This window comes from Pinus tabuliformis, chromosome X (assembly GCF_031772625.1).
Source record: "Pinus tabuliformis cultivar Carrire ecotype Pingquan chromosome X, CPIR1, whole genome shotgun sequence".
In the NCBI taxonomy this organism is placed as follows: domain Eukaryota; kingdom Viridiplantae; phylum Streptophyta; class Pinopsida; order Pinales; family Pinaceae; genus Pinus; species Pinus tabuliformis.
Window position 1 is genome coordinate 521210425 of NC_142308.1, and position 13211 is coordinate 521223635.

Below are 13211 nucleotides of genomic sequence, written 5' to 3' on the forward strand. Positions count from 1 at the left end.
TCCATGATGCAACCATAGGATTACTACCTCCTGTATGTGCTGTGAACTTCATTTTCAACATTTTTATCTTTTCAACTACATGCTTTACATGCTCTCAATAGGATTAAGGGGAAATCATGGATGCGAATATTTCCAAATCGTGCAATCGCTTAACTACAAGTCCAGAAGATCATGGCTATTGAATTCAGTTCTGAGTAGCTCAATAAGAACTAAGATCCCTTAGTTTGGTAAAGTAATCCCTCATAGCAAGGAGGCCTTGAGCTACCTAACTGGTTGTAAGGATGCGTTGCAACTACTGCAGAGCTTGTTGATGGAGATTGTCTGACTCGTATGTAAAGGTCTCAAGGATCCCAAGCTTTCCAATTGCCATTTCTTCACATTTACTACCAATAGACACTAAATATTGTGGCGTCGTGCCCATGCCCTTGCCCATGCCTGTTTTCTTCTGTTGCATTGTCCATGTTTCTGTTGTGATGCATGTGAGCTAGCAGGCGATTGATAATGAATGCATATGGGATGTGGTATCGAATTGCTCATATTGGCAATACAGGTAGTGAGTCTGTGAAATATATGTGTATATAAATCAGTGGAGGGGGAGGTGGAGCAGGAGCAGGCACAAAATGCAGATGAAATGAGAATAAGTGGAGCAGGTGAGGTGGGAGACAATGGAAGGGGAGGAGGGGTTGTGGGAGAAACGGGTGGGTGAGGAAGAGGAGAAGATATTTGTGAGTATTCGAGTGAGACCATTGAGTGAGAAGGAGATCGCCAGAAGGGATGTTTTAGACTGGGAATGCATTAATGATAAAACACTGTCTATAAATACACCATTCCGGAACGATCTCTATTTCCAACTGCATATTCATTTGGTAAAATTTCTTTTCTTATTCTGTTTCTGTTTCTGATTCTGGTTCATTTTTGTAATTGACAAGAATTTGTTTGTATGTATAAATGAAATTGTTGGGAATGCACATTGCAGATAGAGTATTTGGGAGTGAAGCCTCAACAGATGAGGTGTATGAGGATGGGGCAAAGGAGGTGGCTCTTTCCACTCTCAGTGGTCTCAATGGTGAGTTAATCTAAACTCTCACTTCTTAGCTCATTCTCCCTATCTGAACCCAAATCCCAAAATCTGGCAATGGTGGCATTGATACATGTGGTTGTTGCAGCAACAATATTTTCATATGGGTAGACCAGCAGTGGAAAGACGTATACGATGAGGGGCATCACAGATCGTGCCGTGATGGATATTTACAAGTATATTGACAAGGTATTGGGGCTAGATTTATTTTTTGTTGTTGCTTCCTCACTGTGTTTTATTCTCCACATTGTAATGGCGAGGACAATTGATGTGATGTTGCAGCACTTGGAACGAGTATTTGTCTTGAAGTTTTCTGCAATGGAAATTTATAACGAAGTGGTGAATGATCTCCTCGCTTCTTCTGAGAACAGTGGCCCTCTTCAGATTCTGGATGATCCAGAGGTGGGCATTTGCCAGTTTCCTCAGATTTTTGGGTTTCTTTCTCAACATTGCAATTTTCTTTGCCCCTGCCTCATGTTTATTGTATTATTAACATAGGGGGACAGTTGTGGAGAAATTGGTTGAAGAAAGGGTGCAGGACAAAGATCATCTGCAAAATCTTTTGAGTATATGTGAAGGTAGATCCTTCTCTTTGCTTCCCTAGATTTTAAGGCTTATTATTATAATCATTGTTTATTCAATCAATTGGCTTAGTTTTTCTGCAGCTCATAGACAGGTCGGGGAGACTTTGCTGAACGAAGTAAGTTCTAGATCTCATCAAATTGTTAGACTGGTCTGTATTCTTTTTTTCTCACATTAAATGTGATGCAGGAGCATGTGACTTGGAGGGAAAAATCTTCAAACTTATTCCAAAAATAAAAAAAATCTACAGGCAAAGGAGTGGGGTCCTTTAGCCATCAATTTCCATGCTTTTCTAGTTTAGGATAGGGATAAAATCTAGGAATAAGATCATGTTGTTGCATAGATAAGCATTGTTGCATGGATAAGCATGGTTGCATAGATAAGCTGTAATAAAGGTTCTTGAGGGGGATGTCTCGCAGAACTATTAGTCATAATAAGTAAGTTTCTGTCTGAGTAACTGGTTGCTAAAATAAACCAGTAGATATGTAATTGGCATGCTATTATAAAGGGATGAGGATCGAGAGGGATTTATCAATTGTTTTTGGAAGGAAAGAACATAACTCTCTGTATTCGTTGACCCCGGAGACATTGTGGTCTTTGAAACCTTCTCTGTGCATCTGAATTTACAGTTCTCTGTTAATCTGGGATTTTATGTGTAATTTTAGCTTTATGCTGTGTTATCTTCTAAGTTCTTATAACAGTGGTTCAGTCTTTGTTTTCCAGTGAATACTTTGATTAAAGTCTGGGTGAGTGTTTTCCTGTGTATCAGTGTGCCTATTTTCCTTATAAGAATTGTTGAGTTCCACAAGCGGAAACTTGGGTTTACATTGTAAAACTATGAAAAACTTAGTTGGAATCAAGTTCCAGACATGAAATCCTATTCAAGTTTGGCTCATACCCGTATCGGGTCTGCAATCTTATCACATCGTTGTGTTGGAGTAGGGAGAGACTAGCCTTTGGAAGCGCCAAAGTCTGAAGTGCGAATTTCAGACCCGAAATAATATAGGAGTGATTGGATAGTCTATCAGATCTGTAAGACTATTGCATTGGATGTTTAGTGGGGAGGCAGATATATTAAAGCATTCATTGCAAAGCGCCAATAGCAATAGCGATATCGCGTCAGACCTCTATAGCGCTGATAGTTGGGAGCTGGTAGTGATTGCCAATAGTACCTCGTATTATCACATCGAGGTAGTGGAGTGTTGTGATAATGTCCCGTTCCATGGGGAATCGTCGATAGCAACCGTCGAGAGTTATTCCAATCTTATGGAATAAAGACTCTGCCGATAGTGTATTGTGCTTCCCCTTGTAAAGACCCTGTCGATAGTTAATTTCCTGTGAAATATCATTGTAGCCATTGGAAGCCGCTGATAGTGTATTTCATACACGGTTGCCTTAATTCCATTAAAAAGCCCTGCCGAAAGAGTAATTCGTAATTCCTATGGAATTATAGACTCAATAGTGGAAAAGAGGCTCTGTTTGTAAATTGTTCCCGATAACACGGGTTGGGGTGATTTAGAGCAAAAGGAGTGGTGATAGTAACCAAAAGAAGGGGAATCCATAAGAAATCTGTCTAGCAGTAGATGACTGATACACTTGTTGAAGCAGAAAGAGGAATTTAGCGCGAGTTAGAAGAAATAATAGCTAGATTTGGTAGATTGTCTATATCGCCTGCACCCAGGTCACCATTAGTGGTATCAGAGCAACCAACTAAAACTGAATTGAATCTCAGAAGCAGGAGAAGGAAAGTTAATATGGCTTTCAGAATTGGAAGAGGGCGAGGACGTAGTGGAAGAGGATGGCTAGTTGCAAATGTTGAAGTGATGGAAGTTGTACAACAGATGCAGGCTAGATTGGATGCATTAACAACAGGGAGAAATATAGATGATGGAGATGTTAGTGAGCCTGAGGTTGAAGCTGCAGAGGAGGAAGCTGTAGCAGTTACTCCTGAGATGAGATTCTTCCAGTCAGTGTTGAGATCCATAGCTAGGCCAAAGACTGAGGTTTCAATATATGAAGGAGGAGTGAACCTAGAAGAATTGCTAGACTAGATTAATGGCATGGAGAAATTCTTTGACTATGAAGAAACAAAATATGAGAAGAAAGTAAAGTTTTCTTTCGCCAAGCTAAAAGGCCATGCAGTGCTTTGGTGGGATGGTGTGCAGGCAGAAAGGAAGAGACTTGGAAAGAAACCAATCAAAAATTGGAGTAGGATGGTAGCAAAGCTAAGAGGTAAGTTTCTACCAAGTAATTATCAGCAAACCTTGTTCAGACAAATGCAAAATCTTAGATAGAGGTCTTTGACAGTGAAAGAATACACAAATGAATTCTACAAGGTAAGTATAAGAGTTGGAGAAGCTCAGGATACAAATGAGAAGGTGGCTAGATATGTGAATGGTCTTAGGATGGATATTTAGGATGAGATAAGTATAATTTCTCCTAAATAGTAGAAGAAGCTTATCAGATGGCACTGAGAGTTGAAGAAAAATTCATGAGGAAGCAGTCTACTAGAGGGAGAGGTACTTTCCGAGGAAGGGGAAGTCAATGTGGTAGAGGAAGATCTACAACACCTAAAGATGGAGCTAGCAATAGCTCAACCTAGCATGCACCCACAGTAGGTGATGCAAGTGGCAGAGGGAGTTTTTCTAGAGGAAGAGGAGGTAGAGAAAGAGGGATAGAAGTAAGATGTTACAGATGTAACAAACTGGGACACAGAGCTTTTGAATACCCAGAGAAAGTAGAAACAAGTCAGAGGAATGAAATTGTTGCTCAAGATGAGGGAGAAGCAACAGCAACAACAGTGGCAGAAGAAGAAAATATACCAGAGAGAGGAGAATCTTTGGTAGTTAATATAGTTTTTCTCAAGCCAGCAAAGGAGATAGTTGAACCATCACAAAGAAAGACTTTGTTCAGAACAGTGTGTAAGGTTCAAGGGAAACGCTGTCAAATGATCATTGATAGTGGCAACACTGATAATTTGGTCTCTGTAAAAGTGGTGGAGAAATTGAAGTTGAAGAAAATGAAACATCCAACACCTTACAAGGTGTCATGGTTACAAAAGGGACATCAACTGTTAGTGAATGAACAGTGTGAAGTGGAATTTTAGTTGGGAAAGTATAAAGATAAAATTTTATGTGATGTGATGCCAATGGATGTGTGTCACATATTGCTTGGAAGACCTTAGCAATATGATAGAGGAGCCATGCATGATGGGAAAAGAAACACCTACAAGTTTAGAAAGGATGGTGTCAATCATACGTTGCTGCCTCTGCAAGAAGACGATGCATTAGGAAAAAAGACTGATCCAAAAACTCTGTTACTAGGAGGAAAGGAATACTTGAAGCAGATTGAAGAGAATGAGGTAAATTTTGTTGTAATTTGCAAGCCCAAGGTAATAATAACTTCTACTAAAGTTTCTAATTTACCCATTGAAATTCAAGAAATGTTGGAGAAATATTGTGATATTATTGTTGATGATTTTCCTAATGAGTTACCACCCATTAGAAGAATTAGCCATCATATAGATTTGATACCTGGAGCAAGTCTACCTAATAGAGCAACTTACAGAATGACTCCTATACAAAATGAAGAGGTTAAAAAGCATGTGCAATAATTGCTTGACAAAGGGCTGATCAGAGAAAGCTTGAGTCCTTGTGTAGTACCAACAATGTTGAGTCCAAAGAAAGATGGAGGCTGGAGAATTTGTACAGATTCAAGAGCCATCAATAAAATCACAATCAGGTATAGATTTCCTTTACCTAGAATTGAAGATTTAATGGATTTCTTGAGTGGAGCAAAGTATTTTTCAAAACTAGATCTTAAAAGTGGGTATCATCAGATAAGGATAAGAGAAGGGGATGAGTGAAAACCACTTTTAAGACAAATGAGGGATTGTATGAGTGGAGAGTAATGCCTTCTGGGTTGTCAAATGCACCAAGTACATTTATGAGACTCACGAATGAAGTTTTTAAAGAGTTCATTGGTAAATTTGTAATAGTATATCTGGACGATATATTAGTTTACAATAGATCTAAGGAGGAGCACATGAGACATCTGAATTATGTCTTACAAAGGCTACAATAGGAGAAATTATTGCTGAATTTGAAGAAGTGTTCATTCATGAAAGAAGAGCTAGTGTACATGGGTTTTGTTATTTCTATTGAAGGACTGAAGATGGATCCAGAGAAGATCAAGGCAATCATGGAGTGGCCTTCACCTAAAAGTGTCTTTGAGGTAAGAAGTTTTCATGTTCTTGCTAGTTTTTATAGAAAATTTATAAATAATTTTAGTAAGATCAATGCACCTATTATTGAGACCATAAAGAAGGATAAACAACCATTTAGATGGATTGCTGAAGCAGAAAATAATTTCCAGCTATTGAAGAAGGATATCACTGAAAAGCCTATTTTGGTTCTACCTGATTTTAGTAAACCTTTCCAAGTGAAGTGTGATGCTAGCGGAGAAGCCATTGGAGGTGTATTAAGTCAGGAAAACAAAACTATAGCTTATTTTAGTGAAAAGCTGAATAATTTAAAGAAGTATTCTTCTTATGACAAGGAGTTATATGCAGTTGTGCAGTCATTGAAGAAATGGAGGCATTATCTAATGTCAAAGGAGTTCATACTTTATTCAGATAACCATTCACTACAGTATATTATGCAGCAACCAAAGCTCAACCAAAAACATGCCAAATGGGTAGAGTATCTTCAAGGTTTCCATTTTGTCTTGAAGCATATAAATGGCCAATCAAACAAAGTTGCAGATGCCTTAAGTAGGAGGAATGTATTATTTCAAGAGAGTCAAATCTAAGTGTTGGGTTTTGATTTTCTTAAAGAATTGTATGAAACACATCTAGATTTTAAAGAGGCATTTGAAGCTTGTAAAAATGTTGTTTTGGTGGATAGGAGTAAATGGTTAGATTACTTCTTACAAGATGGACTGTTGTTTAAGAGAAATCAGTTTTGCATAACAAATTGTTATATGAGGGAGAATTTAATCAAAGAAAAACATAGTGGAGGACTTGCAGGACATTTTGGTGTAGAGAAGACTTATGAGCAGTTAAGCAGATTTTATTTCTAGCCAAAAATGAAATCTGAAGTGGAGAAGTATGTGAAAACTTGCAAAGTTTGTCAATATGCAAAGGGAAGAAGCCAAAACACAGGTTTGTATGTTCCATTACCAATTCCAGATAGGCCTTGGGATATGGTAAGTATGGATTTTGTTTTGGGCTTACCAAAGACTCAAAGAGGTAATGATTCAATTTTTGTTGTAGTGGACAGATTTTCAAAAATGCCACACTTTATTCCATGTTGTAAAACTAGTGATGCTTCTCACATTGCTAATTTGTTTTTTAAGGAGGTTGTAAGATTGCATGGGTTGCCGAAGAGTATTGTCTCAGACAGGGATTCCAAATTTGTTGGAAATTTCTGGAGGACATTATGGAAGAAGTTGGGAACTAAACTAAGCTTCAGCTCTGCCTATCGTCCACAAACTGATGGACAGAATGAAGTTGTGAACAAGAGTTTGGGCAATATTTTAAGGAGTCTTACTGTAGAACATCCAAAATAGTGGGATCAAGTGTTGGCACAAGCTGAATATGCATATAATGACTCACCTAACAGGAGTATAGGACAGAGTCCATTCCATATTGTTTATGGAGTGCATCCAAGAGGAATATCTGAGTTAAGAAACTTGGGAAAAGAAGAGATGAGAAGTGCATAGGGTGAATATTTTTCTTTAGAAATGCAAGCAATACATGAACAAGTGAAACAAAAGCTACAAGATAGCAACATCAAGTACAAAACAAGAGCAGACATGAGAAGAAGAGAGGTAAACTTTGAAGTTGGAGATTTGGTTTTAGCACACCTCAGAAAGGAAAGGTTTCCAAAGAGGGAGTATAACAAATTGAAGTTCAATAAAATTGGACCATGCAAAGTATTGAGGAAATTTTCTACAAATTCCTATGAGATTAAATTACCCCCTGATGTTGGAATATCTCAAATTTTCAATGTTGCTGACCTGTACAAGTATGAAGGTGAAACTGCAAGTGATACAGAAAAGGATCAAGAGACCCAAGAGATTGATTGGGTAAAACAGTTACCCACAGCAAAGGAATTGTAGCCAGAAATAATTCTAGACAAGAAGGTGTTTAAGAAAACAAGGGGACAAAAGTACTTCCAGTATTTGGTAAAATGGAAGGATCAGCCAACCGCTGAAGCTACTTGGGTTACAGAAAACATGCTACAGAAACTGGGCAGTTCTGTAGATGAGCTCATGGATAGGAGCCCATGAAGAATTTTGTCCTCAGGAGTTTGATGCAGGAGCATGTGACTTGGAGGAAAAAATCTTCAAACTTATTCCAAAAATTAAGAAAAATCTACAGGAAAAGGAGTGGGGTCCTTTAGCCATCATTTTCCATGATTTTCTAGTTTAGGATAGGGATAGAATCTAAGAATAAGATCATGTTTTTGCATGGATAAGCATTGTTGCATGGATAAGAATTATTGCATGGATAAGCATGGTTGCATAGATAAGCTGTAATAAAGGTTCTCGAGGGGGATGTCTCGCAAAACTATTAGTCATAATAAGTAAGTTTTTGTCTTAGTAACTAGTTGCTAAAATAAACCAGTAGATATGTAATTGGCATGCTATTATAAATGGATGAGGACCAAGAGGGCTTTATCTATTGTTTTTGGAAGGAAAGAATGGTACTTTCTGTATTGGTTGATCCCAGAGACATTGTGGTCTTTGAAACCTTCTCTGTGCATCTGAATTTATGGTTCTCTATTAATCTGGTATTTTATGTGTAATTTTAGCTTTATGCTGTGTTATCTTCTAAGTTCTTATAACAGTGGTTCGGTCTTTGTTTTCCAACGAATACTTTGATTAAAGTCTGGGTGAGTGTTTTCCTATGTATCGGCATGCCTGTTTTCCTTATAAGTATTGTTGAGTTCCACATGCGGAAACTTGGGTTTACACTGTAAAACTATGAAAAACTTAGCCAGAATCAAGTTCCAGACTTGAAATCCTATTCAAGTTTGGCTCATACCTGTATCGGGTCCGCAATATTATCGCATCACTATGTTGGAGCAGGGAGAGACTAGCCTTTGGAAGCGTCGAAGTCTGAAGTGCGACTTTCGGACCCGAAATAATATAGGAGTGATTGGATAGTCTATCAGATCCATAAGACTATCGCATTAGAAGTTTAGTGGGGAGGCGGATATATTAAAGTGGCCATTGCAAATCGCCGATAGCGATAGCGATATCACGTCAGACCTCTATAGCACCGATAGTTGGGAGTCGATAGAAATTGCCGATAGTACCTCGTATTATCGCATCAGGATAGCAGAGTGTTGTGATAATGTCCCATTCCACAGGGAATCCCCGATAGTGACCATCGATAGTTATTCCAATCCTATGGAATAAAGACTCCGCCGATAGTGTATTGTGCTTCCCTTTGTAAAGACCCCACCGATAGTTAATTTCATGTGAAATAGCATTGCAGCCATTGGAAGTTTCCGATAGTGTATTCATACACGGTTTCCTTAATTCTGTTAAAAGGCCCTGTCGAAAGAGTAATTCGTAATTCATATGGAATTATAGACCCGATAGTGGAAAAGAGGCTCAGTTTGTAAATTGTTCCTGATAACACGGGTTGGGGTGATTTAGAGGGAAAGGAGTGGTGATAGTAACCAGAAGAAGGGAAATCCATAAGAAATTAGTCTAACAGTAGATGATTGATACACCTATGGAAGCAAAAAGAGGAATTTAGCCCGAGTTAGAAGAAATAATAGTCGAATTTGGTAGATTTTCTATATTGCCTGCACCCAGGCTACCAAAATGTTAAATTAGTTTCTACAAATATGTGTTGACTGTTGGATTCTCTTCTCTTCTATAGACAATTGAAAGCTCTGTTCGAGAAACACGACCATAAGACAACACCTCAAGCTCTTTAGTCGCGAGTTTGGTATGCTTACTATTCCTCTATTCGTATGAATCTTCATGTATGTCTTAGTTTAGTAAATGAAGCTGACAATTTTGTACAGAACCTTGTTGATCTTGCAGGGAGTGAGCGCGCATCTCAATCTCTTTCAGCAAGAGTTAGATTGAAGGAAGGTTGCCATATTAATCGCAGCTTGCTTACCCTGGGCACTGTGATCAGGAAGCTCAGGTCTGTTTCTACCCTTTCCTCTTTTGTTTTTAGTGTTGACGTTTGACATCATTCTGTATAATATTAGGTTCCAATTTCCGTTAAAAAAATATTTCAGACATTAAGGATGAAGAACACTGGCATTATCTATGTTTCTAAAAATATTATGAATTGTTGACACTATTTATGGCTTCAAACTCAGACGTTCTTCTGGTTTGTATTGATCAAATTTGTCAACTACTTTTGTTACAGTGGAAACAATAAAACTAGGAATGGTCACATTCCATACCGAGATTCTAAACTCACCCGAATTCTTCAACATGCATTGGGAGGCAATGCAAGGACAGCAATGATATGTACATTGAGTCCTGCACGGAGCCATGTTGAACAGTCACGGAATACTCTCTTCTTTGCTAGTTGTGCAAAGGAAGTTGTGACTAGTGCACATGTCAATATAGTTATGTCAGACAAGGCATTATTGAAGCACTTGCAAAAAGAAGTGGCCAGGCTTGAAAATGAATTACGAGCCCCTGGGCACTCCGCTCCTGGGAACTCTGCTCCCTCTCAGTACACTGAGGCTTTGTTGAAGGAGAAAGATCTCCAGATTCAGAAGGTCTTCTTACATTGTTCATTAATTATTCTGTGATGTTCACCATGTTTACTGTAAACCTAGCTAATCTACACTCTTTATTTGAACTAGTCAACTCTGTATCCGTGTGGATAAAATTCAGTGATTCTTGCTCTGATGAGGGGTTTGATGTCACCTAATATTCTAGATGGCCCAAGAGATCAAGAAGCTGACTCAACAAAGAGATGCTGCACAAAGCCAATTTGAGGACCTGCTTTAGAGCATTGCTAGCAGTCAAGGGTCAAGAAGATGGGTAACTAGTTTTTTTCATCTCTTGAGCTAGATGTAAGTTGTTCTCAGCCATTTTCAGGGATGCAAAACTTATTTCTATTTCTATTTTTTGCAGTACTCAATTAATCCCAGTCACACTCTTGCTCGGAAAATAAACTCTTATGAAGATGAATGTGCAGTGTTAGATGTATCCAGCACAGGGCATGATATGGGTTCAGATGACTTGCAATTTCCTAAACTGCATAACTCTGACAACGGAACAGTGAGTCAGACAAGCAGTGAAATTTTTTATCAGCAAAGCATTCAAAAACATCAAGAAGAAGCTCTTTTACAGTCAGAAGAATTTCAACAATCCTCAGCCTCCACACCCGAGAAGCATCCTGTTAGGGAGTCCACCTCAAATCCCCTACTGTTGGTTCAAGAAATTAGAAAGTTGGAGTATCTGCAGGAGGATCTTGGTAAGGATGCTAGTAGAGCTTTGGCAGCCCTTCATAAAGAAGTCTAGTGCCTTGATATCGCTCAATCAAGTAAACCCAAGAATGATACAGCATCGTCTGTGACAGAGTTTAGAGGAGAAATTCGAGCATTGTGTTCAAAGGAAGAAAATTCAAGCCCAGAAGAAACTGCTTTGAGAAGCCTAGTAGATACAACGCTCAAGGAAGAGATTTCAAGACTGAATGGCTTAGGGGATCTCCACAAATTAACTGATACTGATGCAACAATTGCTGCATTGGAAGAGCAGCTTCAGAATGTGCAACAATCCATTGAAAATCTTGTACTTCCTCTTCCCAATGAGGTTAGATTATCGGATTTCAGTAGAGCTCCACAACTAACAAGGAGTAGAAGTTGTATAGCTGAAATAATGACTAGCCCTCCATCCTCTCCCTCTTCTTGGGTGACAGATAGTTTTGGGCATAACGAAAACACTCCACCAGAAACAGCTAGTTGGAAGAGACCCGGGAGCTTGAGGAAGAATCTTTTTCATAAAAATGAGGGTAAAGAAGGCAATGTGTTATCCACAGACAGCACTGAAATGCTTGAACGAAGTGCTTCTTTTGACATAAAAAATGTTAAGAATATGTTCAAGGTTGCTGCTGAAGAGAATATTAATAATATTTGCTCTTATGTCACTGAGCTCAAAGAGCGCGTGGCCAAGCTTCAATACCAGAAGCAGCTTCTTGCTTGCCAGGTAAGACTCCAAATTGTTTGCTCTTTAGTACTTTCGAAAAAGAAATCTCTGTTTGATTGGTTAAAACTTAAAAGGTTTCTTTATATCTTTTTCTATCCTTAATTTCAGCACAAGATTCTTTTGAAGTACAATCCTATTATATACAGTTTCAGGTCTTAGGTCTTTCTGCATCTTGCTTGATGTACATTGTACTGGCTGGGGGATTTCATAAGTTATATCATATTCTCTCAGTCTCTCTGAAAGCTTTAGGATGTGTTCACATTGAATGCTCACGTGAAATTTACCACAACCATCCTTTGCTAGAGTATTGTGTTTCATTTGTGGCATTGTGAGACAACTCTGGAAGAGATCTCACATATATCTAATTTACTTAACATGTAAATGTTCTAGGTTTGGCTTGTTTTTTTTCCAAGAAATGGAATGGAAAGATTACAGAAGTTTGTTTTTTATTTTTTCGTTTGTTCCAGAGTCCTTTTTAATTTGTTTGAAAGGAGGGGCCATGACAACATAATCTATATTTTATGCAGGTGATGGAACTGGAGACAAATGGAAATGTTCAGGATGACAAAAATGTCGATGATGTGACTCTCGATTAGTCATCCAAACTTGTAGAATATTGCACCTTCTTCTTGACAAATAGAATATTCAGCAGAGTTGGAGTTATCAATTCGTATAGGTTTCTTGGCAGATCTTTCACATGTATCTAATTTCTAGTGTTTTTACATGGTAAGTGAAATTAGTTATTGACTTGTCTCTTCTAGCAACTCAGACATGCACTGAAAAGTACCCATGAAGCACTTCGTAAATGAAATCTTCAAAGGTTGTTTGTGTGCTCGGGGAGAAGGGGGAGAATATTTTTATAGCCATGACAATCTCAAAAATACCTATGCACATGACAACAAGCTCTATAAAAATAAGAAATCCCTATCCAAGCTTTAGCATACTATTGATATCTGACATCTAAGTTAACAATAGATCCATTGCTTGCTTATCCTCTTCCTCTCTCTATCTGAGTATAAAATCTATAAGTAACTCATCATACATAGGTACAAGCCATCAATGCATAGGGACCATGGTGGTTCTCACTATGGGTTCCGCGATGAACCTTATTGGATATCTCATGATTTGGCTCTCTGTCACTGGCAGAGTTGCAAAGCCTGCCATGTGGCAGATGTACATGTATCAATGCATCAGAGGAAGCTCCATGACATTTGTGAATACTGGAATAATTGTGACTTGTGTCAAGAATTTCCCTAGAGGCAGAGGGTTAGTCATAGGGCTGCTACTCTCCCCACTTCTGTAGTGCTCACTGCTCCTACTGATGCCGATCATTAGGCCTATGGAGGCTCCGAAA

At 38.5% G+C, this 13211-nt stretch overlaps 1 pseudogene; it reads left to right on the forward strand.

The window, feature by feature from the left end:
- The first annotated feature begins 632 nt into the window (after positions 1-632).
- LOC149140979 (kinesin-like protein KIN-7A) lies at positions 633-12453 on the forward strand (annotated as a pseudogene).
- Positions 12454-13211: the final 758 nt, after the last annotated feature.